The sequence below is a fragment of the Mobula hypostoma genome, chromosome 6 (assembly GCF_963921235.1).
Source record: "Mobula hypostoma chromosome 6, sMobHyp1.1, whole genome shotgun sequence".
Classification (NCBI taxonomy): Eukaryota; Metazoa; Chordata; class Chondrichthyes; order Myliobatiformes; family Myliobatidae; genus Mobula; species Mobula hypostoma.
In genome coordinates this window covers 79,412,596-79,431,034 of record NC_086102.1, presented here as the reverse complement: position 1 = coordinate 79,431,034, position 18,439 = coordinate 79,412,596, and the positions used below count along the sequence as shown (strand labels likewise).

The 18,439-nt window shown below is 42.8% G+C and overlaps 1 protein-coding gene across 3 annotated transcripts in view; it reads right to left on the bottom strand.

Annotated features, from left to right (window-relative positions):
* The window catches only part of LOC134348131 (actin remodeling regulator NHS-like), a 469,821-nt gene that overhangs the window by 265,999 nt on the left and 185,383 nt on the right, over positions 1-18,439 (bottom strand). The gene's annotated exons all lie outside the window — the stretch shown is intronic.

Genomic DNA, 18,439 nt, shown 5'->3' with positions numbered 1-18,439 from the left:
CGTGCCTCAATGACCCAGAGATCTATGCTGGCTGGAGTCAGGGCTTTATGCTTTGCCTCTTGGGTAGGGTCACCCATGCCAAACAGGTCAACGAGCGGAGGCCGGACTAAGAGTGGATCACCAGTCCACTAGGTCTGGGGGTTTAGCTCAGGGCTAACAACCCTGATTGGTCAAACAAAACTGTTATGGAAACAGCAATGAAGTATCTATCTACATCTGTGTGCGATGGTAGGAAGATGGCCAAGGACAGACAGAGATGGAGGACCTTCATTGCTGCCCTAAAGACCAGAGGTGTAACAGACAGTATGTCAGTAAGTCATTCCCTGATGACAGGCAATCTGGATGTTACACCTGAACTGACTGGGATTCATGTGACAACAGCTTCTATTTGTCATTCCTGATGCTATCCGAAGACTTCAATGTAACAACAACTTCAAATAATATTGTCAGTTTAGTGTCGGAAAACATCCCGAGTCACTTCCCAGGAGTGTTATTAATCCAATTTTTACACTGAGCCACATAAGAAGATAATCGGATAGATGATTAAAGGTGAAACCATGTGATTGCTGCAGAATTTACAATCCTGGTCAGCAAGAGCATCAACACACAGCCTTGTATCAAATATTGACTTTGCATATCCATCAACAGGGCAGCATGATGTCAGACAGGAGCCTCATCTGTAATTCTGTAAGTCTCAAATTTGTTCAACAGCACAGAAAATCCAGCATTAACACCATGGAACAAATCAGTTGGTATGTATAGAGTTTCATTGGGTATTGTGAGTGATTGGGTATAAAACACAAGGTTTATTGTCGCATTGCAAATGCTCAGGGTTAATTCGGGCTGCACCATTCACGTAAAGCCTCTGAATATTTGCTGACATTGAAATCCTTCCTTTCTCTGCTTGCTTATTACTCTCCAAGTGAATGATTAACAGCGGCTAAAATCTGAATGTTCTGATATGGATTCAAAGACGTTTCCGATGCATTTCAGTCTTCTTAAGTTGTCTACACAAATTAAAAGACTTTAGACCACATTGTGCAAAAGGTCAAGTTGGAAGATGATGTATGTATGTGCTCGCTTTGAGGGTGGAACTAGCAGCTGCTGACCTGGCTCCTGTACTGAGATTACACACACACAGTTGCTCTGAAGTTGGATTTGTGCTGGGTTAGCCTCTATTTTGGTCTAGAGTTCAGACCCTAAGCGAGGATGAGAGCTAAGAGCTGCACAATATGTCTCAGCACATAGTCCTCCTCCGCCCCCCCACCACCCCGAGCCACATCCAACCAACAACCCAAATCAGTAACTTCCCATGGATGGTGTTTTATCCTGGTAAATGTCTATTGAACTGACCAAGAACAAGAACAATTCTATACCAAAATTAATAAGAAACATAATTTTGCACACTATAAAATATCAGAGAGATTTTTATTTGTCTAGACATTCAGTTACATAACTTATTAGTGTTATGTAAGTGAAGATATATTTTTGCACATTGAAATAGAATGACTACTTCAGGCTAAATCATCTACCCTGAGAACTCGATTGGATAGTTCCAGCTGTCAGTCACTCTGGTACCATGGGTACGTGTGATAATATCATTCAAAGAGCCACTCTTCTTTTGGAGATTTGTGGTGGACTTGGGCAGTGGTGTCCTAGAAGTAGTTATCATTGGATGGACACTGGTGGGACAACATTGATTCATTAGGTTACCTGATGGGTGTACAGACTTGCCCCTAACTGCATGCATAGCCCCATCTCCACTCTGTGTCAAACAGGTCCTTGGCACATTGGTCTGCAGTCCCACCAGTCCCATGACTTATTCACCCCTCACCCACGATGTGGGTGGAATACCATCACCCTGAGGTTCCTGATGCTGCTTCCTACTACCATCCACATCAACAGCTGACTTTCTGCTCCCAACATACTGCTGACCCTCCCGCCACCCAACCAACAATGTAAACTGCAGTGTCCTGTTTCCAATCCCTTTCACACCACTAACAGCGGAGTTCCCATTTCCTACAAAGGTGACCATTACCCAGGTCCCAGCATGCATCCTACCTCCATCTGTTACACCAAGAGCTTGTTCCCCAGCCCACGGCCTCTCCCTACTGCTGATTTGTCCCCCAGCATTTACAGTTGGCCTCCTGCTCCTGATTTTCTTCTTCTGCTCTACTGCCACCTCCTGGCCAGCCAATCTGGGCACCACCCTTCTGAATCTAGAGCACCAAGAAACACATTCAACTCTGAAAATGCTTTAGCGTGTGAGTGCATCAGTTTGCAGATGAAGGTGTTCCTTAATTCGAAAGAGTACAGCAAATATAATTGGTATACATTCATTGTGACATCAATCCAATACATTCTCTTACACTGCATCAATACGACTTTTGTTTCCTTCTTAAGCAACGTGTCTATTAAGTGTTTGAGAGGCTGTTACATACAGGCTCAACCCATCAGTATTCAGGGGGGACAGGATCCTAGTCTGTGATCCTACCTCACAGAGACCTTGTGGTGGCTGTACTAAGCATAGGTGCTTCCCTCTGCACCTTAGACCATGCCAGGTGGCAGCGTTCACCTGTGCAACATCTCCTTACACTGGAAAGCTAACTACATTCACACCCACCAAAGAGTGCCTTTCACCAAATGGTGATCCTACAGCAGTATATTATATCCCTGGGAACAGTCTACCTGAAGTCTGATTCAACAACTGACTCCTTGCAAGTACACCCAAAATTAATGAACAGTGTAACAAAGCTCTGACCTAAACGGCAGACCTCACAGTTTAACGTCAAGGTATCTGTACCCACTGGTCAGTGCTGACTGTCCTCTGCCTCATATGATCCAGTCCCACAATAGGTTAAGCTTTTGTTCTATAGTTGAAATTGATAAACAGGTCTTAAAGGCTTTGCTTGTCTTTCCAGGAGGATCACAGCCTTGCCATCGAGCTTGGAGGCTTGCATGCCTCAATGACCTGAAGAACTATGTTGGCTTTAGATTAGATTATGAAGACATCTTTTATTGTCATTTAGTAATGCATGCATTAAGAAATGATTCAATATTTCCTTCGGTGTGATATCACAAAACACAGGACAGACCAAGACTGAAAAAACTAACAAAACCACATAATTATAACATATAGTTACAACAGTACACTTTAGCTCTTGGTTGGGTCACCCATGCCAAACAGGTCAAAGGGTAGAAACCAGATTAAGAATGGTCCACCAGTCATCCGGGTTCAGGGATTCAGCTCAGGGCTAACAACCCTGATTGGTATGGAAACAGCAACAAAGAGTCCATCTACATAGGTGTGTGACAGTATGGACAGATGGAGATGGAGGACCTTCATTGCTGCCCAAAATGCCAGCAGCGTAATAGGCAGTAAGTAAATTGGCTTTCCAAAGATCATATGAAGTTGTTACACATATTATGTTGAAGGAGAACTTTATGGCAACACGAGCAAGAAACAATATTTCATCCTGTGGAATGCCTCGAATAGTGCTTAGTGGTTATTCACAAAATGTGGAATCAACTTGAGAAGGGTGTGCAGAAAATAATTTCCATAATTGCTGGTTTATGTAGAACTCAGAAAGCTAACAGGTCACAGGAAACAGTGCTTAAATGCGAGAGAGCAAAATTCAGCTTATTACCAGTCACTGCTTCTTTTCAATTGAACCTCACAAATCTGTTGTAAGAAAGCAATACTGTTTGGAAATCCCTCTGGGCATTGTGTGCACACACTAAAGATTTCCTTAACTGTTTAAATGGATCCGAGTAATTTTTCCAGGCAGTCTTGTTTAATATGGCATCTTATATGTGCGTTCTTAAGTAAAGCTCTTGTTCATTAATTCACCTTCCTACTCAGTTCCTTCCTTGTCTTTCCTAAATGTGCCAACTTGCTGGCATAGAGGTTCAGGCACCGAGCAAACAGTGCCCGTTTTTTTTTTGCGTGAGGCAGTGAGTATTTGAAAATAAAAGGAATAACATCAAAACCTGCCCCTGTTCTCGTGAACATCCATGCACACACCATTTTCGTCAGGGGCAACTGGCGGGTTTTCCCCTGCTTAGCCCAAGAACACTGAGGTTGGTGTTCCTGCACCTGCCTTAACTGTACGCAATTTATTTAGTAAAAAGCATCAAACTTTGCACCACATTTTCGTGCCTAGCTCAGTTCTGCTCTCAGTAACAGAGTCATCTATGGAGCATTCATTGACATTCAGATTAGTTAATTAATAATGGGCTGTTCTCAATTACTGAATAATTTATAACTAGATTAGATTTACATTCAGACTTGTCCTGTGTACTATGGAGATGCTTTATCTTGCTAAATGTCAGATGATCGATTAAGGTAATGCAATCCTCTCAGTTTTAGTTTAGTTATTCTCTAGCTTGTGTTGCCGTTGTCAGAATGGATAATTCTGTTATGAAGGAAACTCTAAAGTGAAGAAAGAACTCCAAAGCCTAAAGATAGATGGGACTGATTACAAAGTAGTAATCTAACCAAGAGTCTTTCATTTGCGTCATAAATGCCATGTCTAAGCCCCCTCAAATCTCCTGAAATCTCTCTGAATGGTCAACACACACAAAGTGCTGGAGGTCAGGCAGCGTCTAAGGAAATGAATAAACAGCCGATGTTTCGGGCCAAGACCTTCATCAGATCTGGAAAGGAAGGGGGAAGAAGCCAAAATAAGAAAGTGGGGAGAGGGGAGTGAGTACGAGCTAGAAGATGACAGGTGAAGCTAGGTGGGCGGTGGAGGGTGGATGAAGTAAGAAGTCAAGAGGTGATAGGTGGAAAAGGTGAAGAAGGAATCTGAAATGAGAGGAGAATGGACCGTCACGGCAGTAGAAGAGGCCATCGACTGACATGTGAGAATGGGAATGGAGATTGGAATTAAAATGGTTGCCCACCGGGAAATCCTGCTTTTTGCCGATGGAACAAAGGTGCTCAACAAAGCGATCCCTTCTTCTACGTCGATCTCATCAGCGCAGAGGAGGCCATATCAGCAGCACCAGAAACAGTGGATGAACCCAATAGATTTACAGTGGAAGAGTTTCCATGGATGCTACCTAACCTACTGAGTTCCTCCAGCATTTTCTGCGTGTTGCTCTGGATCTCCAGCCTCTGCAGAATCTTTTGTGTCTCTGCAAGTGATCTGTTTTTGACATAGTGATATTGCTAAAAAAAAAATTGAGGGTGAATGTATTATTCAGCTGTGACCTGTTCTTGTGCAGGGAGTAGTTGGTAATTTTAATAGTGGCTGCCTTTTACTGAAGCCATTCATGGGTAATACTTTAATACTTTAATTCTTTATACTTTATTGTTGCCAAACAATTGGTACTAGAACGTACAATCATCACAGCGATATTTGATTCTGCGCTTCACACTCCCTAATTACAAATATTAAATATTAAAAATAGTTAAAATTAATAAATATTAAAAATTTAAATAACTTAATGACACTTAGACCATAGGAATTAGACCATATAATATTGATAGAAGTATATTGAGAAGCAGATTAAAAATTAACAATATTATGTACAGATTTCAAAAAACAAAAGTGTGTGTGTTTAATTGCATGCCTTTCCTATTTTAAGTGCACCTGTGAGAGTACTGTCGGTAGAGAGTGTTTGCAGAAAGTTATACTGAGTTTCAGAAAGTCAAGTCAGCACAGTTTGTGTAAACTCAATTTGAACTCAGGGAAGGACAGAATATAAGGGGGCGATCTCAGACCTGAATCATTAACTCTGCTGCCTGACTTGTTGAATGTTTCCAATATCTTCTGTTTTCATTTCAGGTTTCCAGCATCTGATCCTGGTAATGGAAAGGTGTCCTCAAAGAGGCTTGGATTCTACTCATTGAAGTTTAGATGAATAAGGGGCAATTATTAAAACGTATATTGGATTCCGAGGTGACTTGCCAGGATAAATGTCCAGACCATGTTCCCTCTCAAAAAAGAGACCAGAATGAAAGGGTATGGGCTCAGAATAAGTGGATGTAAGACTGAGATGGGAAAGAGTTTCGTCTCTCAGAACTCCCAAGTCTTTGGAACTCTTTGCCACAGAAAGCTGTGGGTAGAGTCCTTGGCTGAAATAAACAAAGAGGAAGGGAATCAAGGTTTAAGGAGAAAGGGCAGGAAATCAAACGTTAGGAATGTCAGATCAGCCACGATCTTAATGAATGGTGAAGCAGGCTCAAGGGACCGAATGGCCTTTCTCATTGCTCCTCCTAGGAGTTGTACAGTTTTATGTAAAGAGAGAATTGACAACTGTATGTGCTGCAGTGAGCAGAACAATGACAGAGCATTAGAATTAGTTACTAAAGCTGCCTTCTGAAAACTTCCACAAATACTGAAGCTCCTCAGGCTATAGGTAGACTGTAATCACCAAAAATTTCTCTGGGGCGTCAGCTAAGACAGCTTCCACAATATGATGCCAATTTCCTAACTAGTTTTTCTGTGTATAAGTTCATAGGTTTGTAGGGGTAAGGTTAATCCTCTTTTTTTTGCTCTATTATAATGAACTAGATGTAAATAAGATCAATGTCAGCCCATTTCAGTTTTGATTAGCTACTCTCTAAGGAGAAAAGCGAGGATAGGAGTGAGATTAACTTTGCTTTCATCAGTACATGCTTTCTAGTTTTATACAGTAGCTAGTTGGGAAGGTGTTGTGTAAACCATAATCTGGTGTGAAATAACAGTTTTGAGGAGAAAAATGACCTGCATATAGATAACTCATTGAAGCACTGTAATATGGGAAAATAAGTGATCAGTTTTGTGCACAGCGACACGGTAACTAGTCACCAACGTTTTGTTGTTGTACAGTGAGGTTAACCAGAATAATTCCCCTTGTTCATAGGGTCATTGTGTCTGCTGTGAAAATACAGATGGCTTAACATAGGCAGCACAGTTGTGCAGTGGGCAGTGTTGCTGCCTTATATCTGCAGTGACTTCAGTTCGATGCTGACCTTTGGTACTGTACATGTGGAGTTTGCACATTCTCCCTGTGAAGATATGGGTTTCCTCTGGATACTACAGTTTCATCCCCCATCTCTACGATGCTCTGGTTGGTGGGTAAATTGTCTGCTGCAAATTGCCTCAACCTTAGGTGGCTAGTGGACCAATCAGAGGCTGTTAAAGAGCAGGTGGGAAAGTATGTGGAAATAAGAAGTTGGGGAATGGGATTGCTCTGAGATCTGTCAAAGATTCAACGGGGTGGATGGCTTCCTTCTATGTGTTATGCAAAGCAAATTAATATCCCATATTTATAGTCATAGTCATAGTCATACTTTATTGATCCCGGGGGAAATTGGTTTTCGTTACAGTTGCACCATAAATAATAAATAGTAATAGAACCATAAATAGTTAAATAGTAATATGTAAATTATGTCAGTAAATTCTGAAATAAGTCCAGGACCAGCCTATTGGCTCAGGGTGTCTGACCCTCCAAGGGAGGAGTTGTAAAGTTTGATGGCCACAGGCAGGAATGACTTCCTATGACGCTCTGTGCTGCATCTCGGTGGAATGAGTCTCTGGCTGAATGTACTCCTGTGCCCACCCAGTACATTATGTAGTGGATGGGAGACATTGTCCAAGATGGCATGCAACTTAGACAGCATCCTCTTTTCAGACACCACCGTCAGAGAGTCCAGTTCCATCCCCACAACATCACTGGCCTTACGAATGAGTTTGTTGATTCTGTTGGCATCTGCTACCCTCAGCCTGCTGCCCCAGCACACAACAGCAAACATGATGGCACTGGCCACCACAGTCTCGTAGAACATCCTCGTCATCGTCCGGCAGATATTAAAGGACCTCAGTCTCCTCAGGAGGTAGAGACGGCTCTGACCCTTCTTGTAGACAGCCTCAGTGTTCTTTGACCAGTCCAATTTATTGTCAATTCGTATCCCCAGGTATTTGTAATCCTCCACCATGTCCACACTGACCCCCTGGATGGAAACAGGGGTCACCGGTACCTTAGTTCTCAGGTCTACCACCAGCTCCTTAGTCTTTTTCACATTAAGCTGCAGATAATTCTGCTCACACCATGTGACAAAGTTTCCTACCGTAGCCCTGCACTCAGCCTCATCTCCCTTGCTGATGCATCCAACTATGGCAGAGTCATCTGAAAACTTCTGAAGATGACAAGACTCTGTGCAGTAGTTGAAGTCATTTCATCTGAGAGATTAGAATCAGTTGTAATATTAGCAGCATACGTTGTGAAGTTCAAACTCGAGAAAATCTGCAGATGCTGGAAATCCAAAGCAACATACACAAAATGCTGGAGCAACTCAGCATCTACGGAAATGAATAAACAGTCGACGTTTCAGGCTGAGACCCTTCTTCAGGAAATCCTTTCCCGATGAAATTTGTTGTCTTTGCACCAGAAGTACAATGCGATGCATAGTTATAGAGAAGTAAAAACTGTGAATTACAGTAAGTATATATATATATATATAAACTAGAGCAAAATAAATAAATAGATAGGGACTCTGACTAGTACATTTAGTTATGCACTGAAAGAATAGAAAAGGAAGAAAATTACCTTATTTATACTAAGAGAAATCTTAGACATAAAAACATATACTGATAGCATTACACCAGATCAGGGTTCCTTAACACAGTGAGCATTGTGTGTCACTATTTAACACACCAAGTACACTCGGCCTGAAACATACTGCCTGCAGAGGGGTCCTGCCAAACGATTTCAGCCTGAAACGTCAATTGTACTTTTTTCCATAGATGCTGCCTTGCCTGCTGAGTTCCTCCAGCATTTTGTGTGTGTTGTTTGAGGGATTTTAAAGGTATAGTTTGGCAGCAGTGTTTAACACCTCTGAAATGATAAGTGCTAAAAGGAATTGTACATAACCAAATAAACATCTTACAGCCAAACATGCCAACAAAAAAAGTAAATAACCAGTTTTTGTTTGACCTTAAGTCAATTATTGTGTATTCCCAGAGCAATTCTGACCTGAGCTGGTTATTTTTATTGTGACACTATCTAATCTGAAGGTTTTCAGATCAACAAGACAAATCTTAAAGAGTTGCCCACCTTGTGTCAACAGCTGATCAATTATCTACTCACAGCCCCATCAGGCAAAGCAAATAACACCCAACTAGGACATTACTTATTGTGTGCAATGGAGCTTTTTCCTGCTAGATGAACTGTTGAAGTGGGTTGTCAAGCCTTGATGGCTTTATCACACTACATGGACATGGTTTATCTCTTCTACAGGATGAACATATCAAAGTGATCTACACAACACATCTGCTTTTTTTAACATTGAGGTTCCACCTAGCCAGGAATAAACCAAGAATGAATAATGCCCAAAGCTTTACCCCGAGGCTGTTCCTATACATACCCAATCAGGGTCACCATCACTGCCTCTCTCTCATCATTATCCCTTATTTTGTTTATCCTCGCTATCCCCAAAGCTGCAACTCACGGCAGGATTTGGCAGATGTCAGCAGTCAGCCAGTGTATGTTGTTATAGCGAGTCCAGACTACTACTGGGGTTACTTGACATCAGAGGACAACATGGCTAACCTAGTGCTGCTGATGTAGCACTAAAATACAAAACTGCAACCTAATCCCTGCTTAACTATACCCAGTCTGTGATACTGTCAGCAGAGGAGGGATAGGAATTGGAAAAAGAATGAAAAGCATTCTAAATATATTGGATACAACTGGTCACCTGAACGGTAGGTTTGCTTCAATGAATGAAAACCATTATTTTATCGACGATAGGAATTGGAAATGTTAGACACACTAAGGGTCAGGCAGCATCTGCATAAATAGATCATTTTCAACTCCTGGACCTTTTATCTTCTGTTTCTCTCCCCACAACTGCTGCTTAACCTCCTCAGTGTTTCCAGCACTTTACATCTCGTTAGTTTTAAAAGATTGTCATACAGTTTTAAATTTTGGCAATACTGAATATAAAGTACCCAGTTTCAGTGGAAGTGGGCACATTAATGCCGAAGTGATGCTTGTAACAATATAAATGTATTTATTGGCCTATCAGCAGAAAACAAGCTGAATCTGACTCATGATGCAATGTGTCTGGTGGGCTCACTCATTGGTTTCCATGGATCTCCCAACCATTTGTCCCACCTGAGAAGAAGAAGCCTAGTCTACTCCAACTGCAAGAGTCCGTTAATCTGGTAAATACATAGTGAGACTGAGGTGAAGAAAGACAATTATCTCTCTCGTCAAAACTGAAGGGAATAAGCTATAACAAAATAAACAGCATTTATCTTTAACATTGCATGCATAATCTCAAGACAAATCAACATATCTTATAACTCATGGAGTACATCTTCTGAGGCAGACCCTCAGTCCCTTGGGATCAAGGTTGATTTACTTCCTTTCCCAATGTCTAGATTCACCTCAAATGCTCCTTTTCCACCCTGAACAAGGCATGGGAAGCACTTCACCTACCACCCCACCAGCCTCCATGTCCAGCACATAGTCCTCTGCAACTTCCACCATCTCCAACGAGTTCCCACCACCAAGCTCATCTTTCCCTCCCCCTCCCCCACTTCCTGCTTTCCGCAGGGATCACTCCCTATGTGACTCCCTTGTCCATTTGCCCCTCCCCACTGATCTCCCTCTTGGCACTTATCCTTGCAGCAGAACAAGTATTACACCTGCCCCTACACCTCCTCCCTCACTACCATTATGGTCAGTGTACCAAAGAGTCCTTCCAGGTGAGGCGACACTTCACATATGAGCCTGTTGGGGTCATATACCGTGTCTGGTGCTCCCAGTGTAGCCTCCTGTATATAGGTGAGACCCAACCTAGATTGGGAGACTACCTCGCCAAGCATCTATGCTTTGTCTGTCAGAAAACTGTGGGATCTCCCAATGGCCACCCATTTTAATTCCACTTCCCATTTCCATTCTGATATGTCCATCCATGGCCTCCTCCACTGTCGTGATGAGGCGACACTCAGATTGGAGGAACAACACCTTATATTCCGTCTGGGTAGCCTTTAATCTGATGGCATGAACATCGATTTCTCTAACTTCCAGTAATGACCCCCCCCCACTCCTTCTCCTTCACCATTCTCCATCCCCTTTTCCCCTTTCACACCCTAGCTCCTTGCCTGCCCATCACCTCCCTCTGGTGCTCCTCCCCCCACCTTTTCTTTCTTCCATGGCCTTCTGTCCTCTCCTATCAGACTCCCCCATCTCCAGCCCTGTATGTCTTTCACCAATCAACTTTGCTGCTCTTTACTTCACCCCCCCCCCCAGTTTCACCCGTCACCTTGTCTTTCTCCCTCCCTTCCTCCCACCTTTTAACTCTACTCCTCAGCTTTTTTTTCTCCAGTCCTGCTGAGGGGTCTCAGCCTGAAATGTCGGCTGTACTATTTTCCACAGATGCTGCCTGGCCTGCTGAGTTCCTCCAGCATTTTGTGTGTGTTGCTGGGATTTCCAACATCTGCGGATTTTCTCTTGTTTGTGATGGGAGGCACATCCCTGGTTTTTCCCGCTGTCTGTCTGGTAGAGCTTAGGACTGAGGCAGGACTTAGGGGCAGGTGAGTCCTGACGAAGGGTCTCGGCCTGAAACGTCGACTGCACCTCTTCCTACAGATGCTGCCTGGCCTGCTGCGTTCACCAGCAACTTTGATGTGTGTTGCTTAGGACTGAGTGTTCATTTCAGGATTCTAGCAATGGGCATGCGAAGAACATTGTTCACGTTATGATTAAGGCTTCAGTCCTGGAGATGTCGACCTGGGAGAGGACACTGATTTTGGGTTGCTTATTCTGCCAGTGGATTTGGAGAACCTTGCAGAGGTAGCATTGGTATTCCATCTCCAGTGTCTTGCTATGCCTTCTGTGGGTGGTCCAGCTTTCAGAAACATACAGGAGGGCAATATTTGTGGCTGTACTGTGCCAGATTTGAGGTCTTGATCTTCCAGCAATCTTTTCCTGAGTCAGCCAAAGGTTAGCTGAATGTACTGAATATGCTGGTTAATTTTATAGCTGTCGTGAAGATACCTAACTGTTATAATGCAGGAAATGTGGCAGGCATTTTGTAGGTAACAAGTGGCCAGAAAGAGCAATGTGATAATGATCACATCAACCATTTTGTTGTCATGCAGGAAAAATTAACCTGCTCTTCCTCAAATAATATTGTGGAATCATCTGACTTATCTGGGAGGGTAGGAAGACCTTGATTAATCTCACATCTGAAAGGCAGCATCCCTGGGAGTACAGGACATCCTTGACATAGGCCAAAAAGATTTTTTTGCTCAGATTCTGAGGGAAATAAATTTATTTTCCTTCATTAAATTAACCATCAATTTTACACCCAACTCTAGACTTTACATTCCTAAAACGTCCTTCTAAATTTTGCAGGGGTTATTTCATGGACCCCCAATTTCTGACAACTGGTTAAACTAAACTTTTTCATAACAAATATGTTTAGAATTGTGTAATATGGCCCTCGATAATCTGCACAGTTAGACAGAAATTAGGTCACCCTGAAATAACAATTCCTCAGGAATTATTTCCAAGGACAACTTCCTCTTTAGTGGAGAGAGAAGCCACAATGTTCAGTTAAGCAAATATGATTTCAGCAGCTTACAGTTCGCAAATTAAATCTAATGGCTTGAAGATGTTGTATGTTGCACAGCTGGTTTGAATTCTCAATTTCATTTTTTCATTACCAATAGTATAAACTTGTTTTTATTTGTCTGATATCTAACCCAAAAAAAAGGTTAGATAATTAGGGTGAATGTATTCCCCTGGATATAATATCTAGGGGTGCTTTAAATCAGGTTGAAATGATTAATGGATTTTATTGGGCAGACAGAAAACCTGTTTCCCTGGAAGTGGAGTCCAGAACTGAAGACAATAATTTAAAATTAAAACTTGGCTGCTCAGAGTGATGATTGGAAGTAGTTAGTTGTTCAATGACAAATCAGTGGAAATCTGGATTCTTATTCCTCAAGAAATTACAAAGATTTATGCAATAAAGGATATTAAAATGTTGTTACTGATTACTGTTAGGGAAGGGTATCAAATTTAAGGCTATCAAGGAGATTAGGATACTTTTCAGTCATGATCTTATAAGCAAAAGGAAATGAATGGCCCAATCTTGTTCCATTGAATGGTACTCAAGAAGCTTTTAGATAGGCACATAAATATGGAGGGATATGGATTGTGTGCAGACAGAGGAGAGGAGTATTATTTGGCATCATGTTGGGCCATATTATTCTATGTTCTATTAATGATCTCTTGTTCTGCTGAATGGCCTACCTTCATTCCACTGAATAACCTTGCTAACTTTGTAGTATAATAGATATACCAATTTTAGTAATCTTGGAGCCTGATAGCACTGAGCCACACATACAATTGTGCTTTCAGATTCACTGTACACTGGGTACCAAGGATGTCGTCATTAGAGTCACAGTTATTTCAAATGGTTTTGAATTAGAGAAGAGGGAAGGTATAGAATAGGTGTGATGGGGGAAGGAAAGGAGAGGAGAAAATTCCCTTCACCGAGGTATATGAGGAGATAGTAGAGTTCCTTACTAAAAGCATGGTTTAGAGGAGTGGCTTTAATGAGGAAGGAGAGAATTCCAGGGCTTAGAACTTCAACAGTTGAAGTCACAAATGCCAGTTGTGGAGCCATTAAATTCCAGGACAAATCATCTGAAAGTCAGAACTGAAGGACCACAGAAATCCCAGAGGGTCATAGGGTCAAGGAGAGGAGAAAACTGAGAAATAGAAGTTATATATATATATATATATAATAAAAATATTGTAAACTGAAGAAGAAACTAACCAACACTTCTATTCTCTTGAAATACAAAAAGGATGTTGCTACTTTTCAAAAGAAGATGTCTTTTTTTTAACCAGTGGTAGGGATGGAAACATTCAATTGGCCTGTTTGATGCAGGCTTATTGCTCACACACCAGGTAATTGGGACACACCCTTTCTGATAAGGTCACTTGGGCACTGAGACACCTGGCTCCAAAACCACCCATATCATTGGGGCTGTAAAGTAATAAGTCTTCCTTGGCAGATTATGGGACCCAAGATCTGTCAGGTGCCGTTTATATGGATCAGGAATGCAGGAAAACTACAATCATTCCTCATAGTAGTAAGAATAGCACGGTATGGATCTTCCACCCTCCACAACCCTCAGACTACCCTCCACCCCACAATCCAAATCCTTTCTAGTGGAGGATGGTCTGAGCTATATGAGAATTCTGATTCCATTCCATTTTGTAGTCCATCAAACAAAGAAGTGTTCCAGTTGGATCCAAGGCTAGATAAGGAATTCAAAACTTGGCTGAAGGGGAAATGCTGAGGTGCAGATCCTGGGGTTTGTTTAAATTCCAAATGAAGCAATGTTTGGAGTGAAGGGAAACAACCAGGCCAAAGACTTTCACAGGTCAGAAGCAGGGTTGTTTGTGCGAATAAAGCTAAGAAAAGTGGCCTCAATTTTCGCTGAATATTCAGATAGTTTCCAAATAGAGTTGCTTTGGCTTTAATAGGATTACTTTCCAGTGAGTTTTTTTTTGCATTACCTGGTAATATATTCATTTTAGTGCTTGGAACCCATGGGAAAAAGAAATGGAATGGAAGGGAAGTGAAAGGCAAGGGACTTTAAAACTTTTCTTTTATGGGGGAAAATTGATTGCAGTCATCTCACTTAGAGTTGGGATTGGGTGACCAACTTCCATACCTAAAGTTTGCCACAACCCAAGTGCCAATGATTCCAACCTAAAGCAGGTGCAACACTAAAGATTGGCCAAGATTTGCCTTAGGATCTCCCTCCTGAATTCATCAGAAGAGTCAGAAATAGCTCACATATTCTGGGTTCACCATCACCTCATTAAAAATGAATGCTATAAAAAGAAAGTGTTCTTTCTGATTTTGGGCCAGTCGTAATGTTTGCTGCTGGCACAGTAACACATAAATGCAGGACTATCCAGTTCTTTTCATTACAGACTTCCCAGGATCTATGAGCACAATGGTTCTGATGAAGTATTCAAATTCACAGCAGGCAAATGTACCAAGGCATTGTACTGACTGCCACACTTGGTTAGTTTGCTCCATATGAGGCCTGAAGTACAAATTAGCGTCAAGATCTTGGTGGAACATCTCTGCACACAAATGAGTCCACATTGCTGTCACTAAATGACTCAGTTGGCAGTTTTCTTTAAAGAGCAATATATACACAACATTTAGTGGCATTGAGACTCTTATACAGAAATATCCACACTAACTTTTCCACTTCATTGGATTATTCAAAGCAAAATCTCACTACTATAACAGAGTTTATTGTTAAGGTTACCTGATTTCGTGTAAAAGAGCTCCAGGGCTGGGGAAGGGAAGGTCAGTTAGTTTCTCTTCCCACAAAATGATGGGGAGAGGATAGACTTCGAGTGAGACATTCACTTCATTCTCTCTTACGGTATAGTTGTCTGACTCTCACCATCAATAAGGCTCCTAAGGTTGTCTTAGCCGGGGTTGTGGTGGGGATAAGCTCCCACTACCTATAAAATGCTCCAAATGATGCGTGACTCTAACAGCCCCTGTCAACCAAGTCCAACTCTTGATCTTCACGTGTGGCTTAGCTACTAGGCCCAGCGGAACTGTTTCTCCTGATGAGAGAAGGGGCAAAGGCAGACAACAGACGCCTCAAAACCAGTTGTTTTGGGCAGGAGGGGCTCGTCAGCTTTGGACGGCAGCATGCCAAGGGGAAGGAAAACTCTGATTTTAAACCTCCGCTGCCTTGTGGCCATACCCGCCCATGGGAACGGCTTCAGGAATAAACCCTGAGGAAGAAATCCAGAGCTGGATTCCCTAAGGCAGTTTGGTGCTGTTTACAACTTCACTCTGGCAACCTCTGTGACAATGCTGGTGCCAAGCTCAATCAACGCTTGCCCTTCCCTTGGACTACATCGGTGACGTGGAGAGCAGGAATCCGCTGCACAAGCAACAGCTGGTTCTTCAAATCTTCCCGCCCAGGCTTGCACACTGGAGAGGACACAGTCCACCAGAGGCGCAAACCCACGATCCCCTGGATCAACGGCTGCCTAATATTACTATCATCAATAATCATTCCAGAATAATACACTGTTGGAGTGAAAAACTAGTGGGTCCCCAGTTTTATGTAATTAACTATAAGAGGTCAGGGCTTGGAGAGGCAGGCAGAGATATTGGCAATGAAAGTGAAAACAAATCATGCCACACATCTTCATGCCTTTGAGTTGATTTTGGAAACAGATAATTTCATTTGAATAAATAAATCTCTTAAATTATTCACATCCATGAATATTACAGAAGAGTAAGATATGGGCTATGATTTTCTAATTATAGTACTGACAGTAACACACCTAAATTGAATGGATTACCATTGGCATTGCAACTGAAACCCAGCTCCATATGTATATTTTGTTCCTGGAGCTTTGATCCATTGTTAAAACTAAGTAGTTTCATGCACCTAGTCATTAGTAGGCTGCAGTGTGTTTTTATTTGATTTAATTTCCACAATAAATTACTGCTTGGCCAATTTTTAAGTGGGTTACCTTATATCTCATTTAATGCATATTGACAAATGTCTGATTCCAATTGTAAAGTGAGGAACATTAAGCTGACCTGGATTCACCACTCTCCAGGACTTACAATGCCAGTTATTTCTGGTCTACAATTGGCTGGTTTTAAAAATCACATGGGCAGTCAGTCTTAGATATGAGCAGATATATGTGCTTACTTCTCTGCACACAAGCTGGGGAGTATCATGGGACGGAAGGCCTTGGAAGAAAGAAAGGGGGAGGGGAGCACCAGAGGAAGATGGAGAACAGGCAAGGAGTTATTGTGAGAGAGAAAGAGAGAAGAAAAAAATAGGAAAACAACAATAGGCACTCTCCCTTTTCTCCCTCTGTCCCTCTGACTATACCCCTTGCCCATCCTCTGGGTTCCACCCCCCCGTCTTTCTCTCCAGATCTCCTGTCCCATGATCCTCTCGTATCCCCTTTGCCAATCACCTGTCCAGCTCTTGGCTCCATCCCTCCCCCTCCTGTCTTCTCCTATCATTTTGGATCTCCCCCTCCCCCTCCCACTTTCAAATCTCTTACTAACTCTTCCTTCAGTTAGTCCTGACGAAGGGTCTCGGCCTGAAACATCGACTGTACCTCTTCCTAGAGATGCTGCCTGGCCTGCTGCGTTCACCAGCAACTTTGATGTGTGTTGCAAGAAAAAAAATAGGGATGGGTTAAGAAGGGGAGGAGGGGCATTAACAGAAGTTAGAGAAATCAATGTTCATGGCATCAGGTTGGAGGCTACCCAGACGGAATATAAGGTGTTGTTCCTCCAACCTGAGTGTGACTTCATCTTGACAGTAGAGGAGGCCATGGATTGACATATCGGAATGGGAATGGGACGTGGAATTAAAATGTGTGGCCACTGGGAGATCCTACTTTTTCTGGAGGACACAACGTAGGTGTTCAGCAAAGCGGTCTCCCAGTCTGCGTCGGGTCTCGCCAATACATAGAAGGCCGCATTGGGAACACTGGATTCAGTACATCACGCCAGCCGACTCACAGGTGAAGTGTCGCCTCACCTGGAAGGTCTGTCTGGGGCCCTGAATGGTAGTGAGGGAGGAAGTGTAAGGGCATGTGTAGCACTTGTTCCACTTACAAGGATAAGTGCCGGGAGGGAGATTGGTGGGGATGGATGGGGGGGACGAATGGACAAGGGAGTCGCATAGGGAGCAATCCCTGTGGAAAGCAGAAGGGGGGGGAGGGAAAGATGTGCTTAGTGATGGGATCCCGTTGGAGATGGCGGAAGTTACAGAGAATTATATGTTGGACACAGAGGCTGGTGGGGTGGTAGGTGAGGACAAGGGGAACCCTATCCCTAGTGGGGTGGCGGGAGGATGGAGTGAGAGCAGATGTGCGTGAAATGGGAGAGATGCGTTCGAGGGCATAGTTGATGGTGGAGGAAGGGAAGCCCCTTTCTTTAAAAAAGGAGACAAAAAGGAAGCTTAAAGGTAAACCATGTTAAGCTATTGAAGTTCCAAGCCAGTGGTGCTGTCTGAACTGGATACTGGTGTGAACTCATTGGTCTTCCTCAAAAAACAGAACAGTGTAACATCTCATCTGAAGGATGGCACCTCCAACAGTGCAGCATTCCCACATTCCTGCCTAGGAACATCACGGTGTTGAATGACGCGCTCCAGCTTCTGGAGTGGACTTGCCCATAACTGAGAAAGCCATCGATTGGAAACCCGAAGTCACGGAACCAGAAAGCTTCTCTACAGCACGTTTAGAAATCCCTTTCCAATGGGGCGGATGCTGATACAATACGAGAAAGCGGCTTGCCTTATGTGATGCAGTAAATGACCTACTCTTTATCACCAGCCTCAGGTCTGCTTGGAGCACTGGCACTTTAACTGCATGTTGCCACGTACCAGGCAATTGC